The sequence below is a fragment of the Mus musculus genome, chromosome 6, assembly GCF_000001635.26.
Source record: "Mus musculus strain C57BL/6J chromosome 6, GRCm38.p6 C57BL/6J".
Taxonomy (NCBI): Eukaryota; Metazoa; Chordata; class Mammalia; order Rodentia; family Muridae; genus Mus; species Mus musculus.
In genome coordinates, this window is record NC_000072.6 from 134,106,881 (window position 1) to 134,132,416 (window position 25,536).

Below are 25,536 nucleotides of genomic sequence, written 5' to 3' on the forward strand. Positions count from 1 at the left end.
ATGAGAAACTGAAGCCTGTGCTTTCTAGTGTTTCATTTCACCCAGTAATGTTTCTTGTCCGGCCGGCCGTTTGCCTGGACTGCTAACAAGGAGAGAAATCGACAGGTGTGTTTCCATTCCTTGTGTTCCCTCCTGCTTGTCCTTAGGAAAGGTGCTAAATTCAACACAGCATACTAGTGTTGAAGAAGAGAGGCCCTGTCATGCATGTGTGAATAATTGAATTCTCTCTAGCGAACACAGACACACCCTCCAGGCATTGTCAGAGTCTCTGCACAAAAGCAACGCTGTCCCTCTTAGGTTTCATTTTTTTAATAGGTAGGTTTGGTACAATATAGCCCTCTATGTCCACCCTCTGATGTTTGCATGTTAGGAAGGGGTCTATCCATTCTGGTTCTAGCCAGGACCTTACCTGCTGCTCACCAGCCTGCCTACAGTGCAGTTTAAAGGCAGGTAACTCAAATGCTTTCTCTACGGACAACGAAAATCGAGACCTTCTCTTCCAGGACCAAATCCTCCGTCACTCCCTAGAGGAAGGAAAATGGATGCTCCTTGTGTTCTGACCTTGCCCATCACTAGGCTCGGCCCATTCCTGTGGGGAAGCAGTGTTTCATACCCTACGTGACTTAGCTGGTATGTGGAGCGACGCTTCAGTTAGTGCCGTGGCGCTCAAGCTCTGTTGCCCGTCAGAGTCGCACCAGTGGTGTCGTACGGACGTTTGTGTGAGCCCTCGCCTTGAGGTTTTGTTTCAGTAGCTGTGGGGTGGCAATCTGCGAAGTGCCAAGTTCTAGAGGCTTCACTTTAGAGCTGTGGGGTGTGACGGAGGTGACAGAATGAACCCAGAAAGCAGACTGCCTGGCCTGAGTCTGTGAGTTGATGATCATCGTCACTTGGCACTTAACGTCATCTTTCTCATTTGCAAAACAGGAATGCCGTTGTGTCTCGGGGTTGGGAGTATGACATGAGAGAGTCCTTCAGATATTGCTGTGCCAGCTATTCAGTAGCATGGCTCCTCACAGGCTCCCTGTATGTTAATTGTCTCTGAGCACTTAAGGCCTGCCAAAGACTAAGCATTCACATTGCTAACCCCACTCCCTCCCTTCTCCTTGCCTCCCTGACTTCTTCTGTCCTCTGTCTCTCTGTAGCCCTCCCTCCTTCCCCTCCCATTCTTTCTTGCCACGGGAAACAGTATCATAACGCAACTAATAAAAGTCTAAATGTAAAAAGTGATATATGCGTTTGTTGTCCTTAAGTGTGACCTTTGGACGTAGGCGCTCTGTGAGGACAGTCTACCTTTTTGTGTCTTTTATCCAAGAGTGGGTACTGGACACCTTATTGGAGCTCCATGGGAATTTATTGCATATCGGCATCCCTACAAGCCAGTCCAGTTTTCCATCGGGGTCCCTTGTAGTCCAGTGTCCCTCCCTCAGGTGTCCTTGGTTATCACCTTTGTAAGTTCAGTGTCTGCTCTTTCCTTCTCAAGCTGCAGATCCACACATACTAGGATAGGTGGCGTTGTCAACCACAGAAGATGTCTTAATTTTATTTGTTGACTGTTGCCTGAACCCCTCTGTGAAGCTGAGGATAACCCTAAACTCCTGATCATCCTGTCCTGTCTCTGCCTCTCAGGTGCTGGAATAACAAGCCCGAGGCACCATGCCTGGCTCTTAAGCATCTTTGAAACGAGTGGCATTCCCTGGGGTAAGGTATAGAGCCCTTGAGAATGTCCAGGAAAAGAATGGAGCTTTAGGAGGGTGAACTCATATGCCTCAGTTTCCTTAGGGAGACACCTGGACCCTAGTGGGCTTCGCAAAGACCTCCACCCCAGCACTCAGCCTAAGGGATGCTGTGTGTTGGCTCTTCCCATGGGGAAATTGGCTTCCAGGCTTCAGAGAGTTTTAAACTCCCAGCTATAATGTAGGTACTTCATCTGTTAAGCTGGTCAGTCCGCCCATGTCCTCCAGTTACTCCTGAAGCTCAGGTTTTCCCTGCTGTGTCTTGATAGGTGCTGCCTTTACAACTCTTTACATCAAGAGTTGAGGGTTTTGTCTGGAGTCTTCTTGGCTGGAAACTCCCAGCCAAGGAGTCTATACAGAGGGTTTGGAAGGAAGTTGTGGGGTGTGGCTATGGATCTTTAGTATTTGGAATTAGCCATGTAGAGTGGGCCTGTGCCCATCAGCCCTGGGGGAGTTTACATCCAGGCTTGAATCTGTAAACCACATGGGGTTTCCAGGGCTTGTTTCCTCCTGGTTTCTCTTTGCTTGCCCTGAGCTGAGCATGAAGTAAACATGGATTGAAGATCTAGTATGAGCCAGTAGGGTGTCAGGAAGTTTTTATTACTGTCCTGTGCATTGCTAGAGGATTGGCTTGGGGTAGGGGTTGGGGGATAGTTCACCTTACCAGAAGCACACAAGCAATGTTAACTTGGAAAGTCATAGGAACTTCCTTGGATGTGTCTGTAGTGGATATATGTATGAGCAAGACTCTTGAAAGCTTACACACACACTGTGTGTGTGTCTGTGTGTTTATGCGGCGTGCTTGGATGCACTTGTGCCATGGGGTATATGTGGAGGTCAGGGAACAACTCTGTGGAGTTGGTTTTCTCATCTTCCATCTTTATGTGGGCTCTGGGTATCAGGACATCAGGCTTGTATGGCAAGAGCTTTATTTAACGAGTCGACTGCCCACCCTCCAGAGCTTCTTGACTAGGTGACTTGCATTAGCGTCAGTCCTTCGTTTATGCATCCTAGCAGGTGTTCGGTAGAGGCCACTGCAGCATCCATACTCATACATATACACCTTACCATCCTGCCCTGGGCTTCTCAAACTGCTCACTGGAGTTTCACAACTATGCTTGTTACTCCATTTTGAGTTATAACAAAATTCCTGACAGTGGTTGGTTATTTTTTAAAGGTCTTATCTAGTCACCATCCTGGCAGCTGGCAACTCTATAGACAGCACCTTTTATCTCTCACTAGCAGCTGCCTTTCCACATGACATACAGGTGAAAAGGGATACATGCAGAAGGAACCAAGATGTGGAGTGGTCTCACTTGATATCAGCCTCCTCAGGTTGACCGTAGTGATGCAGTCATGAGGGTAGAGCCTCCAGGCCTTGACTTGACTGTATTCCATGTGTTGTAAAGGTTTTACTTCCTCAGCCTGAATACACTGGAGTCCAAGCTTGCATCTTCAGGGAACAAACTGTATCACAGACAGTACTGCATGTTTTTTTCTCTAGTCACCTGCTGCTGTCCCCTCTCTCTGCCACAGTCTTTGTGAGTCACCGGCACATCTTCCCTTGAAGAACAAATTCCCTGCCAGAAAGTGCCCCTATCCTAATATCTAGTCTAGTGTTCAGCACTTCTATGTGTGGTAGTGGAATGGATCAGTCAGGTAGAATTCCAAGTTCACACTGTAATATGTTTTGTTTTGAGCTGTGCATAGTTAACATGAGATGGCAAGTGACCTGAGTTTTGGCAATCCTGAGGGTTTTTCTGAATGACACTTTCTTTACTAAGTTTTGACCTGTTTTGTAATAGGTAGGTTTCCCCATCACCTACTTTTGCAACGAAGTTAAGTGCATGTAAAATCTTTATCGAAGGCAGTGTCTTCACAAGATGGATTCTGACTCCTCTTTGTCCCATAGGCGTGTATGTGCTCTACTGTGAGCGTTCATCCCTCGGGGGCTTCTTATCTGCCCAGCTGACTTCTTATGGCCTCAAGGGAGGCAAGACTTTTGTATCTACCTTGTGTCCAATCACATACTCATATTGCCTCTTACATTTAACATGTAGTATGTACTCAAAAATGCTGATGGACTCAAAATCCAATCAACAAATAATCAAGAGAATGGCTAACTTGCTACAGGAACATCCATAGGACAAGAGATACGTTGGAAAGAGGCAGAGCCAGCCTTGAAGCTTCCTGGAAAATGCCCTTAGAGTTGAGATTCATAGATCATTTGTCATTAAGAGAAACCACTTGAATTTTGTTGTCTATTAAGTGTTTGGATCAGTTAATATTTTATGATAAGTTTTTAAAAACATATTAATCTATCTTTAATTTATCCATAGAAATACATAGTGATTTCATAATCATTGATGTTTATTGACAATGGAGTTTTGTTTGGTTGGGTTTTGGGGGGCTTGTGAATGTGTGTGTGTGTGTGTGTGTGTGTGTGTGTGAGGGTGAGTGTGTGTATGTGTGTGTGTTTTACATGTATGTTTACATGTGTGTTTACATGTATGTGTATGTGTTTACATGTATGTGTGCATGTGTATGGAAGCCAGAAGTTAATGTCTTGTGTCTTCTTCAGCCATTCCATACCATAGGTTTTGCGACAGCGTCTCTCTCCTGGTTTCTGGAGCTCAGTTGGCTAGACTGGCCGGTCGGCCCCTGAGCTCCAGGGCTAAAGGAGCCTATCTCTACCTCCCTGGCACTGGGATTATAGATACACACTGTTGTACCTAGCTTCTTGTGCAGTTGCTGGGGTTTTAAAGTCACATTCTTGTGCTGAGCAGCAAGCAAATCACCTACTAAGCCATCTCCTCAGCCTTGGACATTGCAGTTTTTGATGTTATTTAATAGCAGAATGTCTAATATTGTATGCTGGGCTCCATAGCTTACACAACACTCTTGCCATGTGTCCTCTCTTGTTTTCGATGGCGCTGTAACACACTGTAATGACTCAACAGCTTAAAGCTCTGGTTCCAACTTGGGTTCTATGCAAGTGCCACTCACGGCAGCCATCCTGTCCCATCCTTCACTGCTTCCTGCTCGGGCAGGTCAAAATTTGCTGAGGGAAGGAGTGGCCAAATGGCCAGGTGTGCTGGTTCACAGCCTGGAATGGGCAGCTGTCAAATGAACTTTGTCCGTGTTTTCAGAATTTTATCTCCCTGCACTCCTGAGTGTGCGCCCGTGGGCGTGAGCCTTAAGATCAAAGGCTTGTTTCCAGGCTCTGCGCCTCTCCCTGAAGACACCCTCCAAGGTCCCTGGAGCTGTTAGGCAGCTGCCTTGATAGAAGCTGCGTTGCTATGTGGTACCAGGTGTGTGTTTAAGCCTGATAGATAAATGGCTGTAATAGCACCTGAGAGGTGTGCTCCCTAGGTCACCAACTTTACTGTGAGAAAGGAAATTTGACAGAAATGGCTGTGTGTGTGTCTGTGTGTGTGTGTGTGTGTGTGTGTGTGTGTGTGTGTGTGTGTGTGAATGCTGACAGTTTGAAGATTCTCTCTCTAACCTGGAAGTCATATTACCATGACTGACTCATGCTATGGGGGTGGTAGTTGGCCTTGAACTCTTGGGTCAATAGAGTCTTGACCTTGGTTAGATACTACTAGCACTCTCTCTCCCTCTCCCTCCCCTCTTCTGTGTGTGTGTGTGTGTGTGTGCCTGCACTCACTTTCATGAGTGTGCAAGGGAACACGCACATACATATATACCTGTGAAGGCCGGAGGACAACTTCAGGTTTGGTCCTCAAGAGCTTTCTACATTGATTTATTTCTCTGTCTGTCTGTCTGTCTGTCTGTCTATAGACAAGGGTCTGATTTGCCTGGAACTCTCCAAGTAAGGCAGACTGTCTGGCCAGGGAGCCTCAGGGGTTTGCTTGTCCCTGTCACATTACAATTACATGCTACCATACCCCGATATGGTTTTGCTTTAAGTTGTGTTCAAAGGCGGGAGCTTAGGTCTTCTCGACTGCACACCAGCTGAGCTGTCTTTCCAGTAGCCCTGCCCCAACCCCCAGGAACCATGTTGACCTTTGGGAAAAGCTATCCTGTTTTGAGACAGTCTTTCCACATAACCCTGGCCGTCCTGGAACTCACTATGGAGACCAGACTGGCTTCGAATTCACATCCTCCTTAATACGGGATTAAAGGTGTGTGCCCTCACAACCGGTTTTACGCATTATTTTCTCCACAAAATAATTTTGAAGACTGAATTAAAAACCTGTCTCCAGTATCTTCCTCACGATGGGTTGCCACTAGCTGCCTTGGCGTCGGTCTCGGGATTTGTGTTGATTTGTAAAGGCGTTCAATTTTTATCTTTCGTGGTTTTTTTAGATATGCAAAATAGGAGAGGAATCCATGACCACCTTTTTTTTTTTTTTTTTTTGCTGTTGGAAGGTTTTTCTGTACAAGCAAAAATTATTATTGACTTTGCTGTCAGCATCAAGAGATGTATTTTACTCCCTCCAGGAAGAGACCATTTGACTTTGACCTTACTTTTGCTAATTCTTCTCTTCCAGTCCTTAACCTCTACCATTTAGGGGCTTAACCGTGGACCTTCAGCAAAGCCTGTGGCCTTTGTAGACCTTTGTAGGTCTTTGTGAGTGGTGGTGAGAAATCCCTGTCCATTTCTTGTTCCCTTTTACCTTGGTATTTTAGAGATATCTGCAGAGCAACGTGGCAGAAAGCAGTATAACCTGTCTGATAAGTAGTCCTGTCTAAACAGAGGAAGGCCAATAAGGCCCTGCTCTGGCACTGCCGGCCTCAGAGGAGCCAATTGTGTGCACAAAGGGTACAAGTCAGTGAGGCTTTTGGGGAGAGTAGTGCTCACAGTCCAGGAGAGAGCTGAGTTCAATAGCATCAGGACTCTGATGAGGTGGGCCTGTTGCTGTGTGAACATCTGACAGTTGTCCCCACTCTACTAACCTGTGACCTCATCTGGCTCCTTTAGATTTCTTCCTGTAGCTGCAGACAGTGGTGTTGGCAACTCTTCGGTGCAGAATGTGGGCGGTTTTCGGTTTCCCCCTTTTGCTCCGAAGAATTCAGCCATGGACACCTAATGGAAGTATAAGGAAAAAAAGCCCTACTGTGGTCTGCTGGCACCTCAGTAGGCTGTCATTTGCTTTCCTCAGACAATTCCTTTCCAGTGCTCTAGTTACATACCCGCTGGTATCCTGAGGAGAGCCTTTCCCCAAGTGTGTACAGACACATTGGCTCTGTCCTGTGAGTGAGTGTCTCCTGGATGCGAGCCCTTCTGAACTTCATGTTCTTTCTCTCCCCTTCTAGATCTGGCCCCTAGTGTCCTTGAGACCCACTAAAGAGGAGAGTAGAGAGACTGCCCTTCACAATACTGCATTTTAAAAGTGGGAAGCACTGCAAGGGAGAAGTGATTTTAACTATGGGTTTTTCTGTGGCGGTATCTCCCTATTACAATAAAAAAGTCATGAATAAATCTAAAGAGGCAGGTTTTGGTCTTTAGGAAGCAATGATGAATGAAAACAAAAAATATGCATATATAATGTATTGCCAACACCTTCAGCAACATTTAATAGAAAAAAATATTAAAAACAGAACTAGGAGCTGGGGTTATAGTTCCAATGGTAGAGTGCTTGCCTACTGTGTACAAAGCCTTGAGTTCAGTCCTGGAGAGAGAATTGGAATGAGGGTGCTTACAGTGAAAGCCAAGTGTCATTCGCTTCTCCATGGTATTCTCCATGAAAGTGAAAACATGTTAAACTATTAGGCTTTGGGGACTTGGGGATTCTCACTGTTATTTTTAAAAGGAAAAAAAACCTTCTCCCCCTTTCTTGGTCTATAAGGAAAAGGAAATTTTAGAAAAGCCTGGGTTAGAACAGGAAGCTTTAGTCACACTTAAAATCCAACTGCCTTCTCCTACTGTTCTGTTGATGGACTTAACACAACGCTTCCTTCTTTGAGAAGACCTTCCTCTCCAAGGGTACCAAACCCTTTATCAATATCAATCTTTATTTTGCCTGTTCTCTAAAAAAATATTGAAAATGTTAACTACCACTTAACTGGTCTCACACAGGCTAAAACTTCCAGCTGAAATGATCTCATCAGTCTGGGGCCATTAGCTCAGCTCAGAGGATGGTCCCACTGAGGGCAGGAAGGTTACCAAGTCTCTCGACTGCCCCATGGTTTTAGCATGCCAACCCCACATCCTAGCAATGCTCTAAGTCCCAGGCAAACCAGTCTCCTTTTTAGATTCAGGTGGCTCTTTATAAAATACTACCATTCCACCTTAAAACCTGTCTACCTTAAAGTTGACCTAGATAATGGTAGGCATGAATCAGTGCCTATCTCTAATGCCTCCTTGTGAAGACCCAGAGCACAAAGTCATGGGGTGAGGGAAACTGAAGATCCGTGGAGCCTTACAGAGCAGAATTTCTGGTTTCATGCTTACCTACTGTTTCTTTTTAGTACGCTACATGGTAAATACCGAAAGCAAGAACTGATAACTACCTGAGCCCTGAAAGAAGAAGTGTTTTTCAAGACACTTCTGTTGTTCTGGTATTTTGTCTTGTTCGGTTATATGGAAGATGAAGACACTGTTCTCCATTTCTAAGTCCTCTTCCTGCCTAAACTTGACAGAAGCAGGAAGTGGAAAGCTGAGAGTACTCAAGAGAGAGTGGAGTCTGGGCCAGGTAGCAGCGCACTGCCATCCTAGCATCAGGAGACTGAGGCTGGAGGATCACCAGTTGGAGGCCAGTCTGGGCTACAGAGGTGAGTTCAAGACCAGCCTGGGCTGTGAAACAAGACCTCGTCTCCAAACACTAAAGAAGGCAGAGAGGAAAGGAGAAGACAGAGTGCTCAAGGGGGAACTGAAGAAAGGTAGGGCGAGAGACCAGAGTCTGTTTCCTTCAGGAAGCTCTGCCCAAAGGGAGGAGAGTTGTCAAGTGCAAACCGTTTGAACACACTTGGGGCACGTGCAGCATCCTTCCTCACCCTGCTTTTCCCACCCTCATCCCACGTCTGTCCTGTGGCCACTGTGGTGATTTAGCCTGGCTGCCCTGGACAGACATCCCTTCTTGCTTTTCTGCTTACAGAGGACGTGCGCTGTTTAGACGCCCCGTCGCTTGGTTTAAAAATGACCTGAGATGTCAGAGTATTACCCCCACCCCTTCTGTCTAAGCTACCCAGTTTCAGTTCTGTAGTTACGTTAATCACCAGGACTTTCATAATACATTTCCTTCCTTCTCCATCAAGCCAGTGGCACACCGTTTTTACTTGGCTAAATAGTCTTAGTTTGAGGAGAAAAATACAGAAGCTGGCCTACTTTGCTTAAAATTCTAGCATTACTTGTGCAACGTTGGAAGACAAACTATTTAGAAATTTTTTTTTAGAAAATTTTATATGTATAGGTATTTTGTCTGCATGTATTACCTTTGTACCACCTGTGTGCCTGGTTCCTGTGGAGGCCCTGGACTGGGGGGATGTGTGTGTGTGTGTGTGTGTGTGTGTGTGTGTGTGTGTGTGTGTGTGTGTCTGTTAGCTGCCATGTGGGTGCTGAGAACTGAGCCTGGTTCATCTGGAAGTGCAATCAGCAGTCAATGCTCTTAACTGCTGAGCCATCTCTCTGGCTGGCAAGGCAAGTTCTTTAACTTCATCGTGATTCACTGCCTTTGTAAAACAAAGGGTATCTTAAATGCCTGGCCCATGGAAGGTGCCCCATCCATTTACTGCTTCATTTTCCCCTGGCCTGCTGCTCAAGACGACAAGTGTTTCTTCTTGTTTCTATCCTTTATCCTCTTTACCATCACAGGTGGCAGGAAAAAAAAGATGTAGGCAACCAGTGGGAGAGAGCACAGCAAGAGATGCGGGCACTTCTGGAGGACTGCACTAGGCTTCCTCCTGACGTCTATTAGGCTGTGCTGGATGGCATAAAAACAACTGGGAAATAGATATCTTTAGCAGAGATCCAGCAACCTCAATGTAGGCAATGAAATGATGTGTATGATAGTAGCAATATAGGCCCCTTCCCTACCTACGTGTGTCTCTCTGTGTGTGCATATATATGTGGGGTGTGTGTGTGTACACGTACGCACACAGAGGCATACATATATGCATACACGCTGAATACACACACACACACACACACACACACACACACACACACACACACACACCGTGCTTAGTGATGCTGGAGAGTTGATCTATAAATGCAGGTGAAGCTGGCCCTGATAGGTGACTGCAATACCGATGGTTGTAGCTGACTTCAGGACACCGCCTGTCCTGCAGCTCAGCTGACCTTTTCTCTGTAGCCACTATCACATTAATTAAAAGAGGCAAATGCGTATTTCCCTTTTGTTTGGAGTATGCGTGGTAATGGTACTCTAGAAATGACCTGGAATTACCCTTCCTTGAGCATCTGCCCAGTTCAGAGAGATGGTCAGCTCATCACACCAGGACACTCAGTCAGACCTGGTCGAAGCTGCTTCTCTTATTGCTGTGTCTCTATAGGAACTGGGTCTTTTGATTTCTGTTTTTATCCCCCTCCCCATGCTTAAAAACATGATTTTTTTTCCTGAGGGCTTGAAAGTGACGTAAGCTCTTCAACAGACAGATAACAACCTCACATAGTCCCCTGCCCGCCCTCCCCATGACATCTCAGAAATGACCATGTTAGAATCCTGCAGTAAATGCCAGAGCGAGACTTTATTATAATGCCTGGGTATTTCCCAGGAACTGAAATGAAACTTGAGAGGTGCCTTTCTTCTGTGTAAGAATTATTGAGCAAAATGTGCTGCCGACTTTATAGGACCTGTGCCCAAAGTGGCAAGGCGGCGCTGCTCGGTGACATCAGCTCCTGCATCGCATCCTAGCCGTCTTCTTTCTTTCACTCTGTGGGTACCTACCAAGGTCATCTCGTAGGTGATCTGCCAGCCTTCGAGGGCATCTGCAGGCCACCAGCACCCAGCAGCGAGTAGCCTCCGCCACAGTCCAGTCTCCCCACTGTTCTCACAGTAGATCGTGGACCTCTGACTGATTCTTTTGCTTCCTGATGTCTGGGGAGAGCTGGGACCGGGAGATGGTGTTGGGAGAACTTTTATGGCTTTATCAGGAGTGGGATCAGTCACCACAAGTGGCTTCTTGAGGAGTGTGAGATAAGGCCAGCGTGCGCTTCAGAGTGTCAGAAGCTGTCACCTTGAGAAGTCATCACATCATCTGATTTATATACAGTTGTTTCTCAGTGTAACCCAAAGCCTTGACCTTTGCTGTTGGTATGCTAGAGGTTCCATGACTAGCTTGTTATTGTTAACACCATATAAACTGTTGCTGAATCCCAAGTCTTTAAAGTGGTAATGAGTTATCACATTTGGCTGAATATTGTGACACATGCCTGTAACCTAACAACCTGAGAGGAGAGATAAGAGAATCAGGAGTCCACGCCATCCTTGTCTTCTTAGCAAGTTAAGAGGCCAGCCTGGACTACATGAAATCCTATACAAAAACAAAAATCAAACAAACAAAAAAACCCGAATCCCCCCACCAAACTCCTATTGCTCCCCAGCCCCCACCCCAACGAATCATACTTAACTGGTAGCTGGGATGTTTAAATAAAATATTTGTACTCGTCAGACAAAAGCTGATTTTTGATGATATTTTCATTATTCTTTACTTTAAAGGATTCTTACTATATGTCCTTAAACAATATTGACTTTTTTTCCCTTGTCCATTTTCCTAGTCTCAGCAAATAGTGGGGCCAAATGCATAGTCATTGAATCAAAGAAAAATCATTTATCAAGGTCTTCAAGTCATTTTCTCACTCGCTGGCCCAATAATTATGAATTATCTGCAGTCTGTCAGGTATCGTGCTCAGAGACTGTAATCAATACAGCCTTGCTCAGTGCCTCCACATTGTTAGCTGATCTGAGAGAGGAAGATTACACTGGAAAGTAGCATTGTGGTCCGTTTTGATCCTGGAGCTGGGATTTTAAAGCATTAGAAATGCCTGCTATCACTAATGTCAAATCCGACTAGGCAGACTTGGTGCTATTTCGGAGTAAGGCAGAAGTAAACCATTATTAGTAAGTGTTTGAGAGGTGGGGGCTGGGGGATGCCCCACTGGTGAAATGTTTCCTGGCCAAGTATGAGGATCCTCAGAACCCAACGTAAAAGCCCCAAGCCAGGCGTGGCAGCAGTACCTAAAACCCAGTGCTGGGGAGGCAGAGGTGGAGGCAGGGGGATCTCTGGAACTTGTTAGCTAGCTATTAAGCCAAATTGGTGAGCCCACCTGCCACCACCCCATATGTGGAGGAACACTTGAGGAGAGAAACCAGTGAGAACCTCCCTCCTCCATTTGTATGTACAATCACGTGTCCCTACACAAATGCACGCACACACACACAGACACACACACAGAGACACACACAGACACACACACAGACACACACACACACACACACACACACACACAAACACACACACACGCATCTTTAACTTTGACAAAACATATTCTTTGAAAACTTCATTTTCTGTATTTTTATTTTTATCGTATTTCCTCCCACTCTTCTCCCAATTACTTCCAAGATAAGCCACCACCTTCCCGGCATCTTTTGAGTCCTCTTCCTGCTGCCCACTTACTCCCGGGCTTCGGCCTTCCACTGAAGCATCTGTTAAAAACAAAGCCAGCCCTGACTTCCCCTCCTCCAGAAGCCATCAACTGCTTCTCTGCTAGGGGTGGGGCCTCATCAGCTCCTCTCCCTTCCATGCTGGAATGTTGACTGCCTTGATACTGCACTCGGGGCCTGTGTGGGCAGAACTGCTGTGAGTCTGTGCATGGGCCTTTCTTCTCTTGTCCTGGCCAAACTTCTTCTTTACTTCTGGCTCTTAACAGTCTGTCCACTCCCTCTTTCTCTGGCTCTTAACAGTCTGTCCACTCCCTCTTTCTTCTGAGATGATCCTAGAGGGTGGCAGAGTTTGTGTGTGTCTGGTGTGTGTATGTGTGTGTGTGTGAGAGGGAGAGGGAGAGGGAGAATATCATTGGCATATGTAACTAATTTTCAAAGTTTTCAAAGAGGTATTTTTCTGTAAGTCCCATTGAGAGCTGGTGTTTTAACGGAGGTCTTTTAAACACACACACACACACACACACACACACACACACACACACACACACGGTTAAATATGTACTTTGTAAATAAAGACCCCATGTGTTTGGTTGGTAGGATGCTCCTTAAGACAGACTCCCATCAGACTTCAGAACTGAAGGGCAGAGAGGGCAGAGCGTGCCCCTCCTGGAAGGGAGAAATGAGCAGATAGCCCCCACGGCTGGCAGTTGGATTCAAATTTTTGTTAATAAGCCACTAATGGCTCTAGATGAAAACCGAACAAAACACAAACTTGGGTTAGCATGGAGAAACGATTCCAGTGACATTGTCTAATGAGGCTCGCTCATTTTATAAATATGTTCTTTTCCTAGGTATTAGGGATTTTGGTGGTGAACAAATAGGCAAAGTCCCTGCACATGTGGAGTTTTTGTCTCAGTAATTTCTCCTCTGGAGTGAGTGGGAGAGCCTGGGCTATCAGTGTGGTCTGGGGTACTGAGTAGCAGCTTGTAGATAAGGCTGGCCCACAGCTGTGGTTGTGGTTGTACACAGGAAAATCAAATTCCAAACTCCAGCAAACTGTCGACTCATAACCAAGGAGTTGTGAAATAAGACATAGACCAGACTCAGGGGCTTCGGTTCTGAATTGGGGTCCAGGAGATCACAGGGTCAGGAGGTTGACCTAGAAAGGAGGACACTTGGGCTGAGTCAGAGATTGGGAGAGACGGCCCTTCCCGAGTAAAGCCTGGTGCCCATAGGGTCAAAACCCCATAGTCAGCTGGAAGATGTTTCCAAACATCTATTGAACTCAAAAATGTTTTTTTAAACAGTGGTTCAGATCAGTGGGATTTCTGTTTAGGTCACAGAACACTCAGGGTCATACCCAGGGATTTCCATTCTCTGAATTTGTCTGTAATCTAGATTTAACACTCAAGACCAGTCTCTGAAACTTGACTGATTGACTGGTTAATTGATTGACTTTTTTTTTCCATGTCTGACAAAAGAAAAACAGTACCGGGTTTTCTGTCTCACTAACTAGTGGATATAAAACCCTGTCCAGGCAGCTCGTGTTAATTTTTCTCAAGCATTTAACAGAAGAGAGGACAAAGAAGAGAGCAGCTTTTGTCTTTGAACCCAAGTCTGACAGGAATGGAAACTGTTGCCTAAGAATGACACGTCAGGGCTGGCATCGACTTTTTTGCTGTTTTAACCCGATTTCCTCAAACCCCCCATCAGCCGTCAGCACAGTTGTTTGAGTTTCACAATGAGCCAAGAAGCCGAGGTGTGGTGCTCGGCATTTCATCGGGAAGAGTCAATGTGGAGGAAATAGCGAGTGTGTTTGCTCAGGTTCTACTCCTGTTGTTTTTAGCATTGGGCGCAGAGGAAGGAAAGCAGATACAGACAGGGTCGGTGTAAGGCTGGGGTGGTCGAGTGCCAGGTCTTGGGGAGCTGAGGCTGGAAGAACATGAATTTGGGGCTAAGACCCAGTCTCAGAGAGGAGGGAGAGGAGACGGAAAGGAGGAAAATGGAAAAGAAACTGCAAGGTACACTAGAATTGTAAGGTTTGGGGCAGTGACAGCTCCTTGGATAAAGGTGCCTTCTGCCAAGCCTGAGGACCCGAGTTCAATCCTTGGGACAGACATGGTAGGAGCAAACTGACTCCTGCGGGTTCTCTCAACTTCCACACTCATGCAATAGGTAAATAAATAAATCCAACTTCACAGAATGTTGTTAAGCCGTAAGGTTGGTTTTAGTAAACAGTTGAGAGGCTGGCTCATCCAGGATTTTGGTCATTTTCCCTTTAAGAAGGGTCCTCCGATGGATCTTCAGTCACAGCCATGGGGACTAGGCAGGAAAGATGGCCTGTCAGACCCACTTAGGGAAGTTAGCGTTGTGTGTTTTAACGTGGCAGGGAGCTTGTATATTTTCATTCTCCTCTTTCCTAGTCAGCCTCTCACCTTTCCTCCTCACCTTTCCTCCGAGCTGTGAAGGTTATCACTGGGAGAAGTTTAAACCTGCTTTATGGTCCAAATTCTAGGTCGCAGAGCACAGACTGCATTGCGCAGGGTGTCCCGAGGGCAGCCACTTGTTGGGCTGCAGTGTTGATAGGGATATTGTGGCCGAGTTTAAGGGTGATCCACAGGAGGAAGGACAGCAGGACACGGAGAACTGAAGTTTTGCAGAGTGGCATCCGGGGCCTCAGCTTAGGGTAGCTTAGAGGTGCATGCGGGGAGGAGGGGCTTGTGGTCTCAGTCTACAGGGCAGACGCATTCCCATTGTGTGGTCCTTGTCTGGGAATGGCTCCTGGTTTGGAGGACTGTAAGAAGCTTTGGAGAGAGGAAGGGGGGGCATGCACAGTGTTTACTGTTTGTGAAACATTGTGTATGACTCTGCAACTTGGTCCCCCATACCCTTACCCAATCCACTCTTGTAGGACATAGCCCCTGAGGATAGCTATGGGCATACGATGTGGTTGCCTTTGTCTGTCATGGGGAGTAGTTCATACTGTTGTGAAACTGAGTCTTTATTTTAAGTAAATGTACTTTGAAAACACTTGACTCCCATGTTAGAAGTTGTTTCAAGAATATTGAAGTTTCTTGGATATGTAAGCTTACCAAATCCCAGCTGGAAGTCTTACTTTGTTTGTCAGGACAAGATCTCAATATCTTCCCTCCCTCCTTCCCTCCCTCCCTCTGTTCTCCTCCCTCCTGCCGCCCCGCACCCCTCCCCCAAGTCCAGAATGGTCTGTAACTATGTAGCCCTGTAAGATCTTGAACTCTCAGCAGTCCTTCTGCATTAGCCTCTGAAGTACTGGGATTATATGAATATGCCACTACCCCACATTCTCCAACTATAAATTTTATGATATGTAAATACCGATTAAAAACTTCCCAGTGGAAATTTAGTGTCCTGTTGGTGATGTTATATTATAAACTAGACACCAAATTCCAAAGCGTTAGTATTTTTAAAAGCTAAGAAATAGTAATATATTTAAATTAAGAATTTTATGGATTGATTATATGTTGAAAGAATCTTTCGGCTGCATTAAGCCAGTGATACTATACATATAATTATAATTATATATATTATAAATATATTATGTATCACTACATCATATATACAGATTCTGTGTGGAATCTGTCAAGAAGCAGTAGAACTTTCTAGGAAAGTTTCTTAGATTTCAAACACTAGAAGCTCACTCCCCCCCCCCCCAATTCTGCTAGGATACCCTCATGTAGATAGGTTTGTGGCTGGGAAATAGGTTTTAATAAGAACAAGTTAATGGAGGCGATAGCTTTGCTTGGGTGTAATCACAGTGATTGTCAAGTTCCTTTTTACCGTAACACTCACAAACCACTGGTTCTCCCCAGAACAAAGAAGCAACTGCACCTGCGCCTCTCATCATCGTTTGCATTTGTTGTGCATTTCTCCTGCCAGAATCTTGGTGGCTGTTGGCGTGGATTTGGCTTGCTAATACTAAGAATATAATCTTACCAGAGGGGAATTCCACTGCTTAGAAGGAAATACAAGCCCTTTTCAACCCATTTCAACCCTAAGAACCCCCCCTCAGTGTTTTTTTTTTTTAATCAAATGTTCCAGAATCTTCCTCTTGTGTAGTTGGCAATGGCAGTAAAGCCATTGGGTGCTCTGTGGCCAGGTTGGCTTACAGGTTGCTTTCTGAAAAAACAGAGAATATTAACTTACATCTTTAGCTGCAACACCTGTGTAAAGTGCGGATGTTGGAGCTAGGTTCCTGCCACAGTCCTGTCACTTTTTAAAATAGCATTTTGCTTGAAACAAAGAGAGAAAATGCCCCCAATATCGAGTTGTTTAGATGCTGTTGGAAAGTATAACTTCCAGGAAGAACTTGAGCATTCAGTGGCTTTTTCCTTGATAGAGTTTTCACTTGAACAATGAGCAAATAAATCAGAAATTCTTGAGTAAACTACTCTCGCCCTGGAGGGCTACTTGGTATAGACTCGTATTTACCAAGAGCTTAAAAACAATTGTAGGTAGGTGTGGTGTGTCCTCCAGACGTGGGGGTTAGAAATGTTAGCTTTACCCAGAACAGTTGGGTGGGTCATTGGGGGGGGTGTCTTTGATTGACACTTCAACACCAGGGTGAAATCGTGTCAGATGGTTTTGTGACGTAACTCTCAAGGTGTTAAGAAGACATGGTGACGTGTGACAGAAAGGGTTTCATTTTGATGATGAACCCTACCAGGTTCAAGGCTTCTGGTAGTTTAAAGGTTTTATTGAGTTGCATTTTGTGCTGGGGACTGAACCCACAGATTTGCACATGCCAATTAAGTGCTCCATTGGTCAGGGTGATTTTAGCCCCTGGGTTCCAAGGTATCATCACTAAGAAGTCAGTTGTGTGGCTGGAAATGCTTCAGTGCTTCAGAGCACAAACTGGTTTTTCATTGGACCTAGATTCTTCTCCTGGTAAGTTCCTTACAGTGAACTCTTCTAAGGCACATGCAATTCAAACTCTGGGCTTTCTAATGTCCTTTTCTGGCCTCCACAGGCACCTGCACTCACCTATACATATCCTCCCCAACCCCCAACACACAGAGAGACAGACACAAAATGCACAGAAACACATCCATGCATGCACGCACGCACGCACATGCACACACACAATTTAAAATAAAACATAAATCTTAAAAACAAAAACAAAAAAAAAACAAAAAAACCAGTCAGCTCCCTGGAGTGAGGGGCGTTTCCCCTGATTCATTATCATCGGCTGATGCTGCAGTGTGCAGGATTGTGGGCCTCATCACCAGTCACAGGGTTACTGTGGCTGGAAATATATCTCAGAGTCACCCCAGATAGAGTACCAGCAGAGACTGACTAAGGAAGTAGTTTCACCAAAGGCTAGTCTGTCCAACCATCGAGTTTACTAGTGTCGCTTACAGATGACTGAGTGGTGACTTATAGAAGTGTAGGCGGCTCGAAGGTGATAAGCGTACCCCAACATGGGTGACAACTCATAAAAACTGCTTTTCTGAAACTCCCCTGTAACTTGTAGTCAGTCAGCTATCGTCTGCACCCCCCACCCCCCCATCCCTCCACCCCTAGCAATTGCTAATGGCAGTTTAGCTTCTGAGAGTGGGCTCCGGTGCCTTGCTGAGTTTCAGGAGCTGCTGGAACCCTGTGTGTCTTGTGCGCCTCCTTCCTGCTTACAGGAGGCCTTGTTTGAATTCCGAGGAGTTGGCCACCCAGCACATGGGCACAGGTATCTAAGCCCTGACCGCCATCTTGGGATTATTCCCTCCCTAATGCTCTGACCCGTTAGTAAAGTTCTTCATGTTGTGGTGACCTCCAGCCGTACTTAATACAGTTCACTTGTTGATACTTCGTTAACTGTAAATTTGCTACTGTTATGAATCGTAATGTAAACATCTGTGTTTTCTGATGGTCTCAGGCGATCCCTGTAAAACGTTTGTTCAGATACCCAAAGGGGTCTCAACTCACAGTTAGAGAACTACCACCAGGAGAAGGTTTCTGAGGCCTGAGTTGGTGGAAGAGAAGAAAGGGGTGTAATCTTCATCTTCATCAGCTTCTCTGCTACCCCTATCATGCTCCTGCCCCATATACCCAACGGGCAGAGAACAAGGGCTAACCCGAGGCTGAACATGTTCCTTGGTGGCCTCTGGGGAAGCCAGGGCCAGTGAGGAGAGATGAGGAACCACATTGAACATACCTGGGTGGAGCAGGTTTTCATGTGCAGATCATGTGATGTCCTTCAGACAACCTGTGTTACCACTGGTCACCTGAGTTACGGGAAAAGGTAGGACAGTGGCAATAGACTCAGGAGGGAGGACAATTGGCATACAGGACTAATATGGCTTCTAAAGTCTGTTAGGAAGCAGAATTGCTTACTGTAGGTCTTCACTGACTTGACTCTTTCTGTCTTGATTTCAGGCCGTGATTCTCAGTCATAACTAAGCACATCAGAGTCACCGAGGAGGGTTAATATTAATGTCTGGCTCACATTCCCATGGGCTCTGATTTGCTCCAATACTGGGTTGTTCTGTTTGTTTGCTTTTTAACTTCCTCTGGGTAAGGCTGACCTGTTAGCCAAGATTCAGAATATCTGATCAAAATGTGTATTTCCTAAGTTGTTAGCTGATCCTGAATTCCCAAGGGACATATGAATTCAAGCTTTTTTTTTCATACACCATTGAATACGAACATTTCTAATGAAGGCATGAAATCCCATGTAAAATAGATGATTGGTCTTTAGAAAACTATAAGAGTATGCTTATTTCCCTGTTATTTTAAGCTGCTAAATAATCTGCTAACTAGTGCTATCACACACCACACATGTATCTTTATATTTTATTTTCAGTTTAATTGCTTATTGTTCAGCATGGTAAAAATGCCAGTGTCTCCATAGTAATAATAGTTTATCAGCAAGATCTCTTTCAATAAATAAATCACCAGAAACCCAAACTCCCACCTCTTCTAATTGTGAATTTTGTGTCTAAGAGTCAAACAAAAACAAAAACAAAAACAACCCTCTGTAAATGTTGATTTTGACAAGTGTACATAGAGAATGTTTTCTGAAAGTGGAAACACAGGATTGGGACATTCATACATTCATGATTGCTTGTGAGGTGGTTGTGTTGTGGGGTGGGGGGATTCTAGTACAGTGACCCTTTAATACAGTTCCACACGTTGTGACCTCAAACTGTAAAATTATTTTTATTGCTTCTTCATAACGGTAATTTTGCTACTATTAAGAATAGTAATGTAAATATTTTGGGGATAGAAGTTTGTCAGAGGGGTGGAAAACCACAGGTTGAAAACCCTGTTATAGAGTATTTATTTTGTTTTGCTTTGATTTTTTTGGGGGGGCAGAATTCTGCCTCCTCAGTCAGTGATTTCACGTCAAATACCAATACTTCCCTATTTGCAATACCAGGACGGGTTTCTTTTCCTCCTCCTCCTCCTCCTCCTCCTCCTCCTCCTCCTCCTCTTCCTCTTCTTCCTCCTCCTCCTCCTCTTCTTCTTCTTCTTCTTCTTTTCTCCTCCTTCTTCTCCTCCTCCTTCTCCTCCTCCTTCTCCTCCTCCTTCTCCTCCTCCTCCTCCTCCTTCTTCATTGGATATTTTATGTATTTAAATGTTATCCCCTTTCCCAGTTTCCCCTCCCCCTGCTTCTATGTGGATGTCCCCCACCCACCCATCCACTCCCACCTCACCACCATGGCATTCCCCTACATTGAGGCTTTGAGCCTTCACAGGACCAAGGGCCTCTCCTCCCATTGATGATTGACAAGGCCATCCTCTGCTACATATGCGGTTGGAGCCATGGGTCCCTCCATGTGTACCCTTTGGTTGGTGGTTTAGTCTCTGGGAGCTCTGTGGGGGTCTGGTTGGTTGATGTTGTTGTTATTCTAAAGTCAGCAGTACGTGGAACTTTTATGTCCCTGTCATAAGCAGACCTTGTGTATGCCGAGAGCCTTTGATTCAGTAATACTGTATAAGGCTCATCTCATTTCTTTTGAGGAGCATGATGTAGCAGTAATGGCTGGGTGTTACTAGCCTGGTGCCTCAGGAACACTGGGATGTGAACTCGATTTTTCTTTATTGCTTTTAAACAAATTGTTAATTGGTTGCATTGCAAGTTGTTTTGGTAGTAAACATCTTCCAGAGATGTAAATCTTTTCTGACTTAATTAGTACTCATTTCTCTAGATATAGTTTACAGGTTTTGTTGTGGTTTGTTTTGTTTTGTCTTCTATTTAGTTTTATTTCTCAGCCCGAGCAGAGGCAGTGGAATCACCGATAGGAGCAGAACAATGGAGTTCTTCAGTTTGACCTTGATAGTACTTGTGGCCTGCTGGGATTAGGCAATCAGATAAGACCCCAGCTTCCTTGGGGCTGCCTATCCTGGGCCAGCACCACAACACTATAAAATACACGCCATCCATCCCTTGTGTAGCTGACCTGGGAAGTCGAACATAAACCTGCTGTCTGATTTTCTTTCTTACGAGGCATAAGTGGCCCACTTAAGCTATGGATGTGTTATAAGGAGACATTACAGGACTGAAAGCCCTTTGGATTTTTAAAGAGGTCTAAGCTGGTGCCCACCCCTACTCCCATCCCACCCCCACCTCTACCCTTCAGCCTTTGCTACTAATTTACTGGCATTGTGAGTTTGACTTCAAGATATAAAGGAGAAAGAGCAGGGCTGTGAATGGTACTGTGTAGCAGCAAAAAGGGATGGGAGGAGGAGGAGGAAGAGGAGGAGGAGGAGGAGGAGGAGGAGGAGGAGGAGAGAGAGAGTTTAGGAAGCCACACAAAGCAGGTAGTGGGATTCAGAGTTGAATGGGTGCTTAAGCAGTCTGCACGAGCCTGACCTTGGGCTTTCCCTTGGGTTTTCAGTCCCATGAGTCCCAGGACAGCTCCCGCACCAGGGTCCCTGTGAATGATGCACAGGGGCTATAGTGTGGCAGTGGCACATGCCTGAAGGTCTTTTCTCATTTGTAGGGAGAAATTGAGAAGGCTCTCTAATGGTGCCCCCGATACAAGTAAATAGCAACTCTCTCAGTTCATTACTTGTTAGCCCCAGGCAGGGACTGCGCCGATTGGCTAATTGTAATAGCCAAACCATTAAAGGGAATAGCATTAATGGAGGAGAAGGCAGCTAATACGGTAGCTGAACTTGGCTACAGCCTTGTACCCAGGGTACAGGCTGCTGCTAACTTAAGTACCTGTTTGTTCTGCATCTGGAACTAGCCAGGAAGAAAGAATTTAGTGACCCTCTTCAAATGGTGGATCCATAACTCAGGAGTATTTCTGGGAAACTCAGACATTGAAACAGTTTTTTTTCCCAGAGGTAGCCCTTGAGGGTCTGTGTATGTAAAAACACTCACCTTTCCTACCGTGAACAGTGCTGCTGGCCCACTGGGAGAGAGCTCATACACTTTAAGGCGTTTTCCAGGAGCTGTGGCGAATACTGCCAGCTTCATCTGTCCTCAGCTTCAAGCTATTGTAGCATCGTTAGCTGGGACTAGTGTGCCGTCTAGGCCTGGGAATGGCACGAATTTAATTTTCCTGTCCAGGTCTGAAGCTTGTAACCTTGCTCGCCTGTGCATGATTCCGGGGCCTGGCCAGATGAGCCAGCCATCCGTGCATCAGAAGATCTGGGCCGGCTCCACAGTCCTCCCTGGAAACCACACGCTGGCATTGCTAGCTAAAGAACCCCGGCTTCACTTGCTGCTTTCTCTCCGTGTCAGAAATATCCAAGAAATCCAGAAAAGTTGCAAAGAAGAAAAAAGAATTTCGTGCTAAGCCACTCTCAGGAGTGGAAAGGATCTTAATTAGAATATTTAAAAATCAGAACAGTAAAGACGTGGATGTAAGGTTTCAGCTGTGTGGTTTTGGTTTTCTGATTTTTTGTTTGTTTCTTTGTTTTGTTTTGTTTTAACTTTGATACCCTGTTCCTAGACACACCGGGTTTTACAACTTTATAGAGTCTGATTGCTAGGTAAGTAGAAAAGAGGTTTCTGTTGTGATGGGGCTGCTCTTGCCTACATTATTGTCATCAAGCTTTGACTTGCCAGAGAGTGTCATATTGTATGAGCAGCATCTTGGAATTGTGAAGCATTTATGTGAGCGCCGCCGCCGCCCTCCCCCACCCCCCAGTATGGAAGCCTCTTTTAGAAAACCTTCCTGCCTCAGCCTCAGTCTGCTCTCAAGGGAATAATCCCACACACGTGTAAGCTGGAGCTGTTGGCAGGGCTTCTACCCGCATAGTGCTCAGTCAGGTCTGTATTACAGGCTCCGCCTCCTAAGTATACAGTTGCTGTTGATTTAGTTTAAGTATCTTTCAAAGGCTTGACCCCAGAGTGGCACTATTGGGCCCTTTGAAGAGATGGGGCCCTATGAAGAGGGACCTCAGCAGTTATGAGTGTTGACTGCTCTTCTGGAGGACCTGGGTGTGATTCTCAGCACCCACATGGTGACTCAGAACCATCTCTGACGCTAATTCCGTGAGATCTAACGCCCTCCAATGGCCTCTGTAGGCATCAGGAATGCACATGGAGCAGAACACTCATATAAAATAAAAATGAATGATTTTTTTTTTAAAAGAGAGGGGTTGGAGAGGGAGGGGGATGGGGAGGGGAGAGGGAGAGAGATTGAGATTAGAAGAGTGAGAGATCTTCAGACCATACGTGACATGCCCTTGAACGGGATAGTGGAATAGACTGGTGCCTCCCTTTCTCTCTGTTTGCTTCCCTGTCTTCAGTAAAGTAAAGTGTTTTACATTCTTCTGCCAACATGTGCTGCCTTGCCACAGACTCATAGCCACAAGGCCAGTTGATCACATGCTGAACTCTTGAAACTGAGAGCCGGGGACAGACCTTTCCTTGTCCTAAGGACTTGTTGCAGAGGTGGAGTGTTGACTCATGTACAGGGAATGCACCACTCTTTCTTCTACTCACTCCTCTGATACTCGAAGACGTCTTGGAGAATCTGTAACACGTAAAGGGCCAGAAGGCCACTGAGCGCATAAAGCCTTGCTGACTTTAGGAGTGTCTGTCCCCAGGCCTTTGAAGGAGCCTTTCCTAGATACTGTCCACTGTGATTTCTGAAGGCATGCTTGCCTCCCTAGGACATAAGATTCTTCCTGCCGTATTAAGTGAGTGTTGGCAGGGTCCCTTCCTGCTCCTCACTTTTAAAAATCTCGTCTACATATTTAGATTTGATGTTCTTGAAGAATTGGAAAGGATTGAGTAAGAGAAATGGTTTCTTGTTAGAGAAAACATTAGGGATAAAGAGTAAGATATTTTTACCCAACAGTAACCAAGATGAGATTTCTGTACAGTGCAAAGCAATTAAACACACAGGCAATCTGTAGATGCTTCGCTGGTCCTACTGATTGTTGCAAAGTAAACACACACCCCTGTATGAATTCTAATGGTTGCCCCTCTAAAGAGGCCATATGGGGACACACTTCTCAGACATTGTCTACTCCCTTTCTTCTAGCCAAACTCTGTTACTTTGTGCTCATGAGATGCATTGCAGGCCTAGGAAAGTGGGTCCCTGGCTTTGACAGTCCTGTCAGATGAGCCGCTGGTATGGATGGGTTCCCTGAGAGCTGAGGACAGAGGCAAATGGAGGAGCCATCCCAAGGGCACTGCAGTTCGTACAGTGGCAAGTTACCTCTTGGGATTCCGCTTAAGCTACAAAGCCATTGGTGACTGGCCAGTGGTTCTTGAATGCAGTTTCTTGATGTTCCTCTTTGTTAGCAGCAGTTCAGTGGAGTGGAGTTAGACCAGCCTGTACCCACAATACCAGCTATGCTGTCTCCCAAGCTGGTGACGGAACAAGTTGCTCAATTAAGCCTTACAATCTTCAGATCAGGTTCCCTACTGTGGGTTGGTGATAAGGAGGCCTTCCTGGCAGTGTTCTTGAGGATCGAGAACAACTCCACAAGAAGCACACAGCCCACGGCCTCCCTTAATGTTGTTGTTGTTGTTGTTGTTTTTTTTTTTTTTTTTTTGGATCTTTGAAGTATCTCTGTTTTCCAGCTGTATTTGTATTCTGACATGTATAAGTGTTCTTAGCTTTTATGGGTAGAATGATATGGCTGCCGTTGCTGATGGTTGTTTGCAGTGTTAGGGCTAGAACCCAGGACCTTGTATATGTTAGGTAAATTCTACCACTGAGCTGCACGGTCCCACCGTAGAATTTAAATATGGGAGCCATTCTAGACATACAAGGACTTAGAGTTGTTTAATGCAGAAGGACAAATACAGGCCTACACTCAGTGAGCGTTAGAATATTTCTTAGTGATAGGGAGGGGAGCATCTCAGTGGCACTTTAGTGCAAGGCTCGATGGCAGGGCTTATTATCAATGTACCTTTTCTATTTCCTTTATAACACCACTGCACGTAATATAATAGGTGTGGGTAAAGGAAGATTTAAAGTTATCTGACCTAACTCTGTCCATTGGACAAATACAGTGTGTTGTCTTCTGACTCTGGACCACCTGCTTTATCCATCATCAAAGACTTCCAGAGGAAACAGAAGAGCCTGGCTCCCCAGGAGAGCCCTGCCTGTTGAGTGTGTGTGGTTAGTCCCTCCCTTGAGAGGGCTGCCCAGGCCATCAATGAGGATGACTTGGGGAGGAAACTGCAGAAACCAAGAATGTGGTTCCCACCCTTGTTACTTTCCAGAGGGAACGCCCATTTGTCTTCCCCGAGATACTGATGTGCATCCTGCCAGTGAGTTCTAAAAACCAGATACCATTTGGGTTATAGAATGACTATCCAGATAGAGATTTCTCTTAGGAAGAGCCTGGACACCTAGAAGCATTTGAGCTCTTGGATTTAGAAGTCTCCTAGACCCTTTCTGGGAGAAGAAGAAACCACCATAACTCTTTCTGCATTTGCGTTTCTGCCTTACTATTCCTGTATGTCTGGATACCTGTGATGATCTTCCTCAGCCGAGTCTCTCTTTCTAGGGACATATTGTTTCTTTTTAGGGACACTCCCAAAATTACAATTTCTGGTTGCATATGCATACTTTCTCAAGTTCTTTCTCAAGTTTACCTCACTGAATCTTGGGTTGGACAAAATAGTGAATGTACATTTTTTTTAAAGACAAGTGAAGAAATAGATGTTTGGGAGCATGTGAGTTTGGGTTTTTATTTGTGTCTGTAATGCCAGAGACCTAGAAAATGGTGCAGATATATTTTTATTTCTCTCTCTCTCTCTCTCTCTC

The 25,536-nt window shown here is 45.5% G+C and overlaps 1 protein-coding gene and 1 long non-coding RNA gene across 6 annotated transcripts in view; both read left to right on the top strand.

Moving 5' to 3' along the window:
- Etv6 (ets variant 6) overlaps positions 1-25,536 on the top strand; it is a 234,459-nt gene that overhangs the window by 71,181 nt on the left and 137,742 nt on the right. For 2 of the 5 annotated variants that reach the window (XM_011241206.3, XM_011241207.3), the window contains one exon: positions 8,340-8,471. The exons of the other annotated variants lie outside the window; for them this stretch is intronic. The gene's annotated coding sequence lies outside the window, so the exon portion shown is untranslated. The remainder of the gene's footprint in view (positions 1-8,339; positions 8,472-25,536) is intronic. 5 annotated transcript variants of the gene reach the window in all.
- Gm46978 lies at positions 4,216-7,542 on the top strand. The gene is made up of 2 exons (XR_001785387.1): positions 4,216-4,355; positions 4,406-7,542. It is a non-coding gene; the product is annotated as a predicted gene, 46978 (long non-coding RNA).